This window comes from Triturus cristatus, chromosome 11 (assembly GCF_964204655.1).
Source record: "Triturus cristatus chromosome 11, aTriCri1.1, whole genome shotgun sequence".
NCBI classification, from domain to species: Eukaryota; Metazoa; Chordata; class Amphibia; order Caudata; family Salamandridae; genus Triturus; species Triturus cristatus.
This window is the reverse complement of record NC_140594.1, coordinates 315063734-315076511: the sequence shown is the minus strand read 5'-3', so window position 1 is coordinate 315076511 and position 12778 is coordinate 315063734. Positions and strand designations below refer to the sequence as shown.

The 12778-nt window shown below is 44.7% G+C and overlaps 1 long non-coding RNA gene across 1 annotated transcript in view; it reads right to left on the bottom strand.

Annotated features, from left to right (window-relative positions):
- Positions 1–322: 322 nt before the first annotated feature.
- The window catches only part of LOC146784113 (uncharacterized), an 83873-nt gene continuing 71417 nt past the window's right edge, over positions 323–12778 (bottom strand). Inside the window, exon 4 of the long non-coding RNA XR_014970603.1 lies at positions 323–732. This is a non-coding gene — a long non-coding RNA (uncharacterized LOC146784113). The remainder of the gene's footprint in view (positions 733–12778) is intronic.

The following is a 12778-nucleotide window of genomic DNA, read 5'->3' as shown; positions in this document are numbered from 1 at the left end:
GGGTCGGGGTAGTTTAGGTTTTATTGCTGTTAGTTTGCGTTTTGTCCTGATAGTCAGTCTTTCACGGGCAAACCGGGCGGGATCCGTGATGAGATGAGGGTCAAGGTCTTGGGGCTGTCTTCTCCCACGGAGGGGTTCCGGTTTCTCGTCTCTCAAGGTCCGCTCTCGCCGGTCCCCAGAAGGAAAGAGAAGGGGCTTATTAGGCTTTGTATATTTGAAATTGTACCTAACACCAGGGCCAGGGGAGTGAGGGACCACCTTGTGATAGCCACAAACAATAGACTCCAGTGATCGTAACCGAGAGGGGGGGGGTAAACGCAAATAAGGTCTAGGGAGAAACGCTGCGGTCGCCGACTACTGTGGATGTTCCCGCCTCCCCATCCAGCCCGCTACCCGGTCCCGTACCTGTCCTAGCCACGCTCCTCCCCCGGGAACGTGGCAGGGCGCTTCGCCGGATCCGTATCCTGCGGTCCTCTCCACCTCCGTCCTCCTGCTGTACTCCGGGTGGTTCTGCTGCTCCTCGCTCTCCTTCTCGCCGTGCTCCTTGCTCTCTGCGACTCCAACACTCCTCCTGGGTTCGCCGTCCGCCGACTTCCTGGTTCCACCCACGTTTGTAGGACCTCGCGTCGTGACGTCCTCGCAGGGCGGTCCTTGTGATTCTGGGTACTCCCAGTTAAAGGGCCCGGCACCCATCCGGAAAAGCTGATCCTCGGCTGCCGAATCCCACTCATCCTGCGGACAGGGAAGAAGGTTAGAGACCCGTGTCAGCGGGGTCCACCAATCAGTGTCTTCAGTAGCCCCCTGGGTAGTGCTCGGAGTCCCGTCACACACTCCCATGCATTCACTTTGTTTTATTTATTCACCCTTGGGATACCTTGTCCAATGTATCTTCGTCGCTGAGTAACAGTGAGGCGCATGTCTTGCACAGATCTGAAGCGCTTCATTATATGAAAAGGAAATCGAGCCTAAGCTAACCTTATAGGACTCTCACCTGAGCCCTTTAGATAATGAAGTTTAGAAAAAAAGATTACATGATGTTGCCTACTAAGGGGAACGGGATTTTGAGGGGTTTGTACGTCTGTTGTCATATGTCAGGAGCTCACAGAGGCCCACACACTGTTCACTATCCAAAACCCACCCCAGGGCATCGTGTAGGTTTGTGTGTCTGTGCCGTCCGTCATTCTTTTTCAAGGGTTTGAAAAGTACAGTCAGTCTTGTGAAAATAAAGACTGTTATGTTGAAGATGGAGAACCCCCAAAATAGGTGTTGAAAAACGGTGGCAGCGTTTTGTTTTCACCTGACATCCTTCTTTTGTTTTGTTTTTTGCGAGAAAGCAAACAAACAAACGGATGTACTTGTGCTCTGTACTTGCAAAGTCCACGTGATGTGCCACAGAAGTATTTAAACCCTCTGTATGTTGCGTTAAGTATATTCTCAGCAGTAGGACTCAATACAATGACTCATGTCTTCACCCCATACCCCTGTGCCATCTGGGTTTTGAATAGAGGCCGTGCCCCCTAAATTAAATTGCCCCGTGCCATCTGTTGATGCAGACACCCCTTGTTTCTTAAAGCCTAGAAAGAGCCCAGCTCTGATTTGCACTTAGGTTGTACTTTTACTTCCTTCAGTAGCAGTTTCCTTTCTATTCTTTGCCGTAACCGGGCAGTGTGCAGTGCTCTTTTCAGTGCACTTTTTAATCTAAAAGCTACTTCTGTAATCCCTGATGGAACTTGAGACAGAGCATTCATGGAGCTCTTCACAGATTCTATGGACAAACTCAGCTTGAGTTCCTTTTAATGGTTGTAGAACGGCCATGTCTGTGAATTAACAGATTCGGGGGTGGTGTGCTTGCGTCATGGATAAGCACTACTAAAAATATTACTTTATTACTACAATTCCATGAAAGAGAGCTAGTTGTTGCCCAGCTTAGTCTGCCACTAATTAAGCCAGTGTTTGGGCTCTGATCCCATTTAGCTCCTTCTTGACTTGAGCAAGTTGTGTGACCCTTGTGCTCTTTCTATTTGCCAAACTAGTGGGCATCCAAAAATATCATCCAACGGCTTGTGTTTAAGTTCTGTAATAAACACATACACAGGGATGAGAAAGAAAGTTCATATATTGAGACATGTGTACTTCTCCAGTGTTCTCTTAACTGTATATTCTTTTCACTATGTAACCCCCGCTCATCTCTTTCTGTTACAACTCCTTTTTCAAGAAGAGAAGTTGACTTTCCCTTTGCTTCAACACAAACTGCTGGATCTTTACGCAGTTCTAAAGAAATATACAGGGCACAAGTCCTATAAAAAGAAGTGGGGGAACTGGCAATATGCAAATGACCTCATGATGTCAAGTGTTGAACGTGTCCCGGTGTCTGAAAATTACACCGGTAGACGTTCAGCATAGTTCTTTGGGGCCCAGCTTCTTGGCAGGGGGGACGGCGTCTACCCTGTGAAAAAAGTGGGGGGACGCCGTGTACCTGCGTGTACCCTCGACTCGAGCCCTGTAAATATATATAAATATATATATATACACACAGACACACATCACAAGGTTTTGATGCTTGTTAAATACGACAACAAGGTTGTAGCTTACTGGATCCTATAGCTGATTAATAATTAATCAAGACTCCACACGTGTTTGCTGATCGTGAAAAGCACATGATTGGTGTTGCATCTGATTGCTGCAGTAAGGTTTTCTGACAAGTGCACCACCCTCTGTACCAGTCGGATGCTAGTGTGGGTGTAAACATATAAACGGTATGCAGCGCGAGGACTGTTTGCAGATTCTACAATCTCCAGTCCTGTTTCCTCCTACTTTGGAAATGCTGTTTATTGTGTTATGCCATCAGCGTTGGTACAAATAATGTCATATGTAAGTTATCACTGAGTATGTATGATGCTGTCTCTGGCACTGCAGTGTAAAGTGGGCGTGTAGCATCTTTAAAAGACAAACTCTGGGTTCCATCGTCACTTTAAGTTCCCCTCGACTGTGGGCTTTGCATGGATCTTGTCACATTCCTTCTTGGTAGGGAACCCGAGTAAGCCCTCGACTGAAGCTTCCTCACTATGGGTTTTATTGTGTCACACCATGGCAAATGGTGAGAGGAGTTGGCCTAACGGCTAGGGCGGTCAACCTCGAATCTGGGGAACTGGGTTCCAGTCTTGGCAATGACGCTGAACATCCTGTGATTCTGGGCAAATCCCTTAACCTCCCTGTGCCTAACAAAAACAAGCATTGGCATAGCCAAGAGGTCGCCCCTTTGGAACCTTATAAGTGTTTAGTTATCCAGCACAATATGCTTGGTGCAACAACATCAACTGTTGCATGGCTAAACACTTATAAGGTCCCAAAGGCGCGACCTATTGGCTATGCCAATGCTAGTTGTGTTCCTTATCAGGAAAGTCAGCACGTATTGCTATACTGTCCACGAGATTACAAGATTTTTCATATGAAGTACAATACGTGCCAAAAACAAAAATGCAACAGCAGATTTCTTAAGTAGGTTATCATTGCCTCTTAAGGAGGTGGATAGTAATTCTTGGAATGATGTACGTGTAGCAGGTATTTTCACCACTGATGATGCCTAAAATGTGCCGAAGGATGAGTGGATGATAGACTATATGGAGGATAACATGTTAAAGTCTGTCAAAGAAAAAAATGTGAATGGTTGGGGGATTTTGTGAAAGCAAAGCTCCTTGGTGAAATGAAAGCTTTTTGAGAAGTCAGAGATGAGTTGGGATTGAAAGATATGTTTTTGGTGAGACTCCATGCAAAATGGGAAATAGAATGTTATCATTATGTCATAAAGGACATGCAGGCATAACACTTACAAAACGTAACATTGAGGCATTATATTGCTGGCCTAAAATTGATGCTGAAATAGAAGGATATGGATAGAAATAGAAGGATATGTGGGATCTGGCATGGAATTTGGGAGTGCTGATAATTTAGTTCTTTGGGGTGCCCTAATTTGCAGTGGGAAAATGTGGCATTTGATATTATGGGTCCAATTGTGTAGAGTGATGGAACAAGTAAATATATTTTGGCACTAATTAACTTGTTTTCTAAATGACTTGAGGTAGGGGTAGTTGAGTCCTTCAGTGACCAGAACTGTTATTATGTTCTTAAATTAAATCTTTTTGAGAGAAGATTTCCCAACATCGGTGCTCACAGACAATGGTGTCCAGTTCAAATCAGAAGAAATGAAAATGTTCATGGAGTTTCCTGGCATTACACAGAAATTTGTTGAGCTGCATCATCCTAGGGGTAATGTAGTTGTGGAGACAGTTTAGAGAAGTATTAAAGGAATTCTGCAGTTAGCCAGTCAGGGAAGGATATGTTGGGAAAACGAATTGAGAAAATTGTGTGGATGCATAGAGTGACTATTCATGGGTCGGTAGATGAAAGTCCATTTGGTATCAATAGGGGGCGCGTACCACATTCTAAAGCTAATCTAGGGTGGACTAAGAGAGGTAAAAAAGTATCATGGGATGCAGTTGAAATTAAAAGAAGTATATTAGTATTACATGAAAAGAATATAATCTACTTCAATACTAAACATGATGTACGTAATGTTGACTGAGCAGTGGGTCAATGGGTATGTGCTAAATTCACCAAGAAGGTGTCTAAAGGGAAAAGTTGGTTCACCAATCCTTTCAAACTTGTGAAATTAATGAAGAATATGGTGGAATTGGAGGATGGTAGTATTTGTCATATGAGCAGATTGGCAAACGTCAGCTTTAATGGAAATAGTATTTGTGACACTGACCCAAGCAGAAGTTTTTGTAGTAACAAATATTGGTGAATTAATACTGTTCCGGAAAGAGATAATGAGGAGAGTGTAATGGGTCAGGAGTTACAGAAAGAGGAGAATGTTTTTGTGAATAGGGAACAGAGGCAGGAGGGGTTGAATGACTGCAGGGGTGCGAGTGGTCCAGAGAGTGATGTTGTAAATGTTTGCAATCAGAGTGGTTGTTCAGAGGGTGGAAAGACAACTGCTTTCTGCAGCAATATAAAAAAAACTAAGAAATTGGAGGATTACAATTGCAGTGTAGAGTCGTGCAATCTTTATTATGAAACTGTCTCATAAAATAAAGGTATAATATAATCTTGGTTCTGTTTTTATTTTTTTTAATTTTATTATTATTTATTTGTAAAGGTAAGGGATGTGTAGTAATTGTGTAACTTTGCATAATATTCTAAGTAGAACTTGAGGAAAATAGAATTAGAATGTCTGATGTATTCTAAGTATTTAAATATGGGTTTAGAATGCTGGGGTTATAAGATGCTGTACTTCACCTGTATGTGAACATGTTCTCCAAGCTGTATGAGGTTGCTCAAATAAATACTATTTCAACTTAACCTGTGTTGGTAGGTTACTACAGTCATTAGGTAGGTTTTGAGGTTTCATGTGCATAGTGGCGGCAAGTACTTCTAGTACTGATTGTAGAGACAATTCTTAGGATTGTGATGGAGTATTGTTATAGTCCATCTGTGGTACTGTAAAAATCGGAACCATGTAGGTGGCATGGTCCCACCATGCCAAGTTTGGTATCAGCGAACCGCAAATGAGCAACGCGGTATGTATGAGTGTTTTCATCATGTTCCACTGATGCATTCACCGTGTATACGATACTATCCATGGGTTCCATTTTACAGTAGTAGCCATTTTTGTGGTTGCCCTCACATAGGCTGCGCACTAAGGCCATGCCTAGGCTTAAAGGACACGTACACCTTCGGTGACTTCTCTCTGACCTGTGCAAGCCGACTCCGCTGCCCGAGGTCAATCCTGTCCGGCCGGTTCCTTTCTTGCGGCCTAATGTGATTAGCATCAGGGCTCGACCCATCATAAAGCCCCTGTTCGCACACGATCCCTGACTAAGCTGTTTTCACACCTGACTCTGTTTCCTACCTTATGGCTTGTTTTACGAGCAGGAGGTGCCCGTGTTTATTGGGGTCTGCTGATATCTGATGAGGGATCTGAGCCTTGCTGGGTAAATAATTTGTGGGCCGGCTGAACTGAAATGTGGGATGGTCATCATGACTCTGCCTTTTCGTTTGTAATGAATACATATGAATGACCATATCGTAAAACGAGGAATGTGTGCCTGAAGCATGATATTTTGTATATAAGGAGAAGACTGGTTTTGTAACGGAGAGCAGTCTCCTGAGAACATATATCGTGTTGTACTTCTCGGATATCTGTGATTGGTCTGCAGCCAATAAAGACGTTCTTTGAATTCACCTAGAAGACTCTGTGTTTCTGTGGGTCTGAAACAGGAAGAATCCGAAGTCTTAGGGTGTGTTCCCCTGCACCGCTGGGTTCTAAAAACCCGGTACTTCAGTTGGCGCCCAACGTCGGGCGATTTCAGTGGTACCGGTCCAAGCCAGAGGTTCGTGAGGAGCTTCGTGTGGAAATTCTGGAGGAAGGCCGCCACTTCATCGACCCCTGCATGTCGACGTGGTCCGAAAGTCTTTTCTGCGAGGTTCTCCGCGTCCCGACGGCTACTAAGGACTGCTGCCCTGATTAATCGCCCTGTTTTGGACCCTTGATGATTTGGTAGAGCGAAACAATTGAGAGAGTCTTCTGGTGAAGTCATCGATACCTCAGTTAAGTATAAGTGGAGCGTCTCCCAGTTTGTTTGGTATCCTTCGGGATTTTGGTATCCTTCGGGATCGCTTTGATTTGGGTCTTGCAAGTGCCAAAGCCAGAGGACTTGTGTATTCACAAGACTATCGTATTCGATAATCCTTTGAAGTTTGAAACTAGACTAGTGAGCAAAGATGCCTGGTTCTAGTATATTTGGAAATTTGTTTTGTTTTGGTTGTAAAAGGGACTCCCGATTGGAGGATTCGTGTCCGGTTCCTCCAATTGGAACTCCAACTTATGAGCTTTATGTGAAACATGGCGTGGGCCCCATTACGTATAATGAAGTATGGGTCCGATACACCAGAAAGGATGGTGTTTTAAAATGGCCCCAAAATGGTAGTTTCGACACAGAGATTCTAGATAATTTAGAAGTTAAATTGTTCAAGAAGAAAGCCCGGCCGGCAATGTTTGATTCCTTCCGCCTATGGCGAAAGGAAGCCAAACAAAAAGAAATTAAATTAGCAAAGAAACATAAAAGAGAGAGAGGTATGTCGATCATGCAAGCAGCTTTGCAGTTTAAGAATAATGAAGAGGACCGAATGGATGAGCAGTTGCATAGGCAACGCAAACTAGTCATTGATAAATGTTACCCAGTGTTGCCACCCCTTCAATAAGATGAGTCAAAAGAGAAAGAGAAAGATTCCCTAATGTCCCATTTGCTAAGTTCGCCACCCCCTTATGCGCAAAATGCTACAGCGCCTCCACAGCCCGTCAATGTGCAGCCTCCAGCTAATGTGCAGCAAGCTTTCCCGCAGCCGCCAGCTCCTCCCCAGCCAGCTCCTGTCCCGGTAGCACAGCCTTCCCAAGGGCCGCCGATTTTGCTACCTACCACTTCTGCGCCCCTTGCGACTTTTCCGGGCACATCAGCTGCCTCTCTTGGTGCCCTACCTACTGCTACCCCTGTATCTGTATCTGCACCCGTTTTTCTTGCCTCAACTTCTCCTTCTGCACGACAGCGAATAGCTAGTGCAGTCACTAGCCTTATATCACCCCTCTTCGGGTCGTCTACTACGACCCCTGGTCCACAGCGTAAGCAGCTACGTAGTCAAATACCTGGTCCTAGGGAGAAAGAAGAACTGGACCGCATGGCACGTAGATGGATTGGTTATCCTTCTAGATATGATGTAGAGTCTGTTGTTAATGTTTTTCATCAGTGGGAAGCGCCACAACAGCGGTACACTTTTGAGAAAATGTGTGAAATTCTATGTGAGGAATTGGAAGATAATGATGTAGACTCCAGTCCGCAAGAGTTGTGTCACGTGCGATTTGAATTTGGAAAAGGTACGATTGTGGGTTCTGATGTTGAGAAAGCAGTTGCGACACTGCTGTCTTTCAGGAATGGGGATTGTCAGCAATCGTTGTTTGGACAGGAATTCCCTGAAGGGAAACAAGTAAAAGCGCGACAATATCCGATGCGTGAGGTTCCTCCAGTTTGGAGACCTGGTGATGCGAATGCTAATCCACCTGTTCTGGCACATTTTCAGCGTGTTTGGGTACATGTTCCCTGGAAACGATCTGAAGTTTTAGCCCTTAAACAGACATTGCCTGACCCCCGTAAAAACGCTGCAGGATATTATAAGGAGTTATCACAGACTGCAGAATCGTGTGTCATGAACCTGGCAGACATAGATATGTTGTTCGGAAATGTTGTTCCGCAGCCTTTGTGGGGATTGATTCGCAATGCAGATCATGCTGAAAAATTAGGTGACACATGGGCTAATATCATTAATGTGGACAATGGACAGGTCGGTGGTGCCAAGCCTGATCCCGTGGTAGCAGAACTCCCTGGTAGAATAATTAATTATATGAAAACTTTAATGCCCGCGATACGTGTAAATTGGGATAAATTATCCGCGTGCAAACAGAAGAAAGATGAAACAGTGTCCAATTTCTTCACTAGGTTTGAAGAAACATTTGTCGACCACAGTGGTCACGACATGAGTACAGAAGGTGGCCAACGGTTATTTGTCGATAAATTTGTGCATAATTTGCTTCCAGAGTTGTGTAAGAAATTAAAAGATTCGGAGAGTTCTTGGGCAGTTTCCTCTTCAGCACAAATACTGGCTACTGCACAGTATTATGAAAATAGGGATAAAGATGAGAAGGATAGAACAGATAAGAAAACGAAAGAGTTGAAAACGAAGGTTCTTTTACAGCAGGCTTATCCGCCACGTGCAGGTCAGAATAATTATAGGCAAACACAGGGTATCTATCAGCAACCCCAACAGTTTCAGAATAATCAGCAAATGTATGGGTATTATCAACCACGTGTCCCTATCGGTCCCAATCAATGTTCGTATTGCAAGGAGGAGGGTCACTTTAAAAATAATTGTTTCAGATTGTTACAACGCACGAATAATGCTTATGGCACAAGAGGTAGAGGTGGCCAGCAAGCCCCAAGAGGTAGAGGGCGTGGAAATGTTCCCCAGAACGCGCGTCCTCTTCCGCCTCAAAATACGATGAATAGTTTTGATCAGCAAGCCAATGCGACCGGCAAGACAGCGCAGTACTATAATAATGACTACTATGCAGAAGATGATAATACGGAAGGGGATGATTACTAGGACAGCCGTAGACAGAGAGAGGGAGTTGTTGCAGTGCCAGTGGACCAGAGCGGACCGTATGTTAAGGTGACGGGTATAACAGAGCCCTTTCTGCTGGACACTGGTGCTGCAAAGAGTTCTATTATGCGCTCCAAACTCCCTGGCGCGCCTTTGTCTGGCGAAATGAATGTTTCCGTAGGTTTTTCTGGCGCCCCGGTTAGGAACCCAATCTCAAGTCCTATGCCCCTTTCTGTTGGACCTTGCGAGCTGAAAGCACCCCTCATCCTAACGACAGGATGTAATGAAAACTTGTTAGGATTAGACCTGTTGAAGAGATTACATGCAACATTATATTGTTCTCCCTCAGGAGTACAACTTACGCTGGGTAAGGAAGTAATTTCTCCCATGTATTTGTCAAAGAATGAATTGCCAGCCGAATTGACGTCTCTTCCTGATGCCCTCTGGGCCACTGGCCCTAACGATGTGGGCCTTTTGGAAATACCGCCTTACGTTGTCACTTTAAAAGCCAATGTTAAATTGCCCCGCATTCCCCAGTACAAGATCTCTAAGGAAGGTGAAAAAGCGTTGTTAGCAATTATCTATGATTTAATTGAGAAGGATGTCATTGAAGAGACAAGAGGCAACGTTTGCAATAGTCCAGTTCTGCCTGTTTTGAAACGTACTGACCCTTCGCAGCCACCTGTTTACAGATTTGTGATCGATCTTAGAGAGGTCAATAAGGTTGTTGTGCCACAGTTTCCAGTGGTCCCTGATATAACCGCCTTGTTGACTATGATCCCAGCTTCCGCTGCTTGGTTCTCAGTAATTGATTTGAAGAATGCTTTCTTTAGTATCCCGATTGCAGAGGAGAGCAGAGATATTTTTGGCTTTTGTTTAGGAGGTCGAAGCTTCCGTTTTAAACGTGCTCCACAGGGCTACTGTGAAAGCCCATCAATATACAGTCAGGCTCTAAAAGCACAGCTTGATGCCCTTGTTTTACCTAAAGGCGCTACCCTTATCCAATATGTTGACGATTTACTAATCGCCGCAGATACTGAGGAGATTTGTAAGCAAACTACATCATCATTGTTGCGTCATTTGTCTACCTTCCATCACAAAGTGTCTCTCTCTAAGCTGCAATATTGTCGACAAGAAGTGACCTACTTAGGTCATCTCTTCTCGAAGGAGGGAAGGAAGCTGACCCCAGAAAGAATCCAAGCCATTGCACAATTAAGCGTGCCAAAGACAAAGAGAGAAGTGCGTGCTTTCCTGGGCATCACTTCATATTGCAGGCACTGGATCCCGAGTTTTTCTTTATTGGCAAAACCATTGCTAGCATTAACATATAAAGATATACCGAATCCTGTCCCATGGTCTGAAGAGTATCAGAAAAGTTTTGTGGAGTTACGAGAGGCATTATGTTCAGCTCCTGTGTTGGGTACCCCCGACTATAGTAAGCCTTTTACCCTGTATGTTTATGAAAGAGACGGTTGTGCATTGTCAGTACTGACACAGCCTTTTGGAGACAGACCGCGCCCATGCGCGTATTTTTCATCGACTTTGGACCCTGTAGCGAGGGCATTGCCAAGTTGTTTAAGAGCTACAGCGGCAGCAGCTGCGTCTATTCGACAGTCTGCTGGACTAGTGATGAATAACACATTGATTGTAATGGTTCCTCATGTAGTGGACACATTGTTAAATAGGACCAAGACACGGCATTTAACTAATGCTCGATTGTCAAGTTACGAGTTGACGCTGCTAGCGAGTCATGTACACATAAAGAGGTGCAATACGTTGAATCCAGCCACATTACTGCCAATTTCAGCAGACACAGATGAGGTTGAACAGCATGATTGTCTGTTCAGAACAGAAGAAGAAACAAAAGGGAGAGTGGATCTTAAAGATATTCCCCTGGTTGAATGTGATGGTACCTTGTGGGTGGATGGTTCATGCTTCAAGCTTCCGAATGGTGATACGACTGCTGCGTATGCTGTCACGACTCTTCACACGATTGTTGAAACTGCACGCATACCACATAATTCGGCTCAAGCAGCAGAATTAATTGCACTCACAAGAGCATGCGTGTTGTCGAAAGGAATGAAAGTGAACATATATACTGACAGTCAGTACTCGTTTGGTGTGGCCCATAGTTTTGGGCGTTTGTGGAAAGAACGTGGGTTCCTGACTTCGCATGGAGCTAAGATTCAGAATGGTGAGTTAGTGAATGATCTCCTTGAGTCGCTGACCTTGCCATTACAAGTTGCGATTGTGAAAAGCAGCGCACGCAAGAAGGTTACCGACGATGTTGGGCGTGGTAATGCATTTGCTGACGAGATCGCGAAAGAAACAGCAAAAGATGCGACAACCCGAATGTATGTTGCAGGCCCCGCAAGATGGGTTGGTGATGTTGGAATGTGTGAAGACACGATAGAGAGTGTGAAGTCCCTTCAAGCTGAAGCCACAGAAAAAGAATTAAGTGTGTGGAAAGAGAGTAAGGGTAAATTAGATGAAAACGGTTGTTGGATTGATTTGTCAGAACACCGGCGTTGGTTGTTACCTGATGCGTATGTGCTTCCAGTGGTTACGATGGCACATGGAATGGCACATATCAGTGTGAAAGGGATTTGTAAGTTGTTGGCTCCAGTATGGCAGAATGCTGGAATCCCTAAATGTGCAGAGAATGTAGTCAAAAATTGCATGGTATGTCTGAAATACAATCCTGGTAGGGGAACCCCAACTCCACCTGGTCATTTTGCGCCTCCATCATATCCTTTTGAAGTTCTGCAACTAGACTTCATCCACATGGAAAGGTGCAACAATTTGAAATATGTACTGGTTGTTGTTTGTGCCTTTTCAAAATGGATAGAAGCATATCCCCTAAAAGACAATACTGCCTTATCCACAGCTAAAGCCCTAGTTAAAGAATTTTTTCCTAGGTTCGGAATGCCAAGGATGGTATGGAGTGATAACGGGAGTGAATTTGTAGGCCGAGTGATGAAGAATGTGTGTGAGGAACTAGGCATTAAGCAAAGGTTTCACGCTGCAAATCACCCCCAATCAGCTGGATTAGTAGAGTGCTACAATGGCACCTTGAAGCTTAAATTGGCCAAAATTCAGGTGAGCTCCGGCCTTAAATGGCCCGACGCTCTGCCCTTAGCACTCCTGTCAACAAGAATGACTGTACATTCGCGAGTGGGACTTAGTCCCTATGAGATAGTGTTTGGCCGTCCGGCCAATGTATGGGGAGTGCCAAGGCCGACAAAGTTCAGTGAAATTGAATATCCAGTACTGCTATATTACCTGTATGAATTGACGGCTAAATTGCGTGTCTTACACCAACAGGTTCACGATACTCTGCCCCAGGCCTCTGAAGCTCCAGGACACCCTATTAATCCTGGAACGTGGGTCCTAGTTAAAATTTTCAACGTGTAAAGAATGATGAGCCCCGTTGGATCGGCCCCTACCTAGTACTGCTATCAACAAGATCAGCAGTTCGAGTGAAAGGGAAAAAGAATTGGATACACGGCATACACTGTAAAAGGATCCCTTTGCCCCTACCGTATGATCGGTGGGTCCAGGAGGGGAT